At 50.0% G+C, this 1,193-nt stretch overlaps 1 non-coding gene across 1 annotated transcript; it reads left to right on the forward strand.

Annotated features, from left to right (window-relative positions):
• Window positions 1–287: 287 nt before the first annotated feature.
• Window positions 288–360, forward strand: TRNAT-CGU (transfer RNA threonine (anticodon CGU)). Its single transcript has one exon. It is a non-coding gene; the product is annotated as a tRNA-Thr (tRNA).
• The last annotated feature ends 833 nt before the right edge of the window (window positions 361–1,193 follow it).

Here is a 1,193-nt window from a genome sequence, read left to right on the forward strand (position 1 = left end):
ATCTCCTGCCCAGAAGCACAACGGCATAACCGCATAGCCACCGAAATGAGTGTCATGATTTCCTTCGCGCGCGCGTGTGTGTGCGTGTGTGCGTGTGTGTGTGCGTGTGTGTGTGCGTGTGTGTGTGTATGTGCGTGTGTATGTGCGTGTGTGTGTGTGTGTTAGTGAGTGAGTGAGTGAGTGAGTGAGTGAGAGAGAGAGAGAGAGAGAGAGAGGCGCTGGCTACCAATCTCAGAAGACATAAATAGGAAGACATAAATACCCCACAAAGTGAACGGGAACACGGCGCCGCGGTGGCTCAGTTGGTAAGAGCCTCGCACGCGTAATGCGAAGACGTGGGTTCGTATCACACCTGCGGCCAATTGTATTTTTCAACCACTTTCATTTGCATTTATAAATCATTTCATTAATTCAATTAAGAGCTACGAATAATTTGCTCTATGCGCCCCTTCGTGTCATTGTTTCTTCGCTTCTGATGACTTAACAATAGTATATATGTAGCTCAAGCCAAACACTTGGTAGAGAGAAAGAACCTATATTTTAGGCAAGCGCAGTTTGCGCTCTAGGTGGGCGGCCTCCTTGTTCCAGTTCGCCGTGGGCCATGGCCCTCTCCCGTGCCCGTTCGGGTCTCTCCGGGTCCGGGTATAATAGCTCGACCTCCCACTGCTCCTCGGTTAGTGTTTCGGTGTCTGCGGCGCCATTTTCTCCGGCCCATCCCCATACCATATGGCACAGGTTATCTGGGACATTACAGTACTTGCAGAAGTATGAATGCTGAGTAGGTGAGATTCGGTGCAATAGGATACCGTGGACATAGCTTTCCGGAGGGTTACTGCCTCTTTCCTAGTTAGGCTGGGGTGAAATGGCGGATAGGTTCTTCTGTATAGCCTGTAGTGTTGTAGAATATCGCTGTACTTTTTCCAGACTTCATCCGTTCTCCTCGACGCGTCCTGTTAGAAAGTCCGGTGAACGTGAGGTCGGGCGTCGGCGTCGACAAGACTCATTCCCCAGCAGACTCTCGTGCCCCGGAGTTTAAATGATGTATATTTCCGGTAGGTTCTTTGCCGTTTTTGTGAGGATTTGTAGGGCTTGGCTGGAGATTCTCTCTCTCTGAAAATGCCGGCAAGCTGCTTGTGAATCTGTGAGTATTATTGCTCCTTCCCAATAGGTTGAGATTGCCAAGGCTATCGCTG

Source organism: Dermacentor albipictus, chromosome 1 (genome assembly GCF_038994185.2).
Source record: "Dermacentor albipictus isolate Rhodes 1998 colony chromosome 1, USDA_Dalb.pri_finalv2, whole genome shotgun sequence".
Lineage (NCBI taxonomy): Eukaryota > Metazoa > Arthropoda > Arachnida > Ixodida > Ixodidae > Dermacentor > Dermacentor albipictus.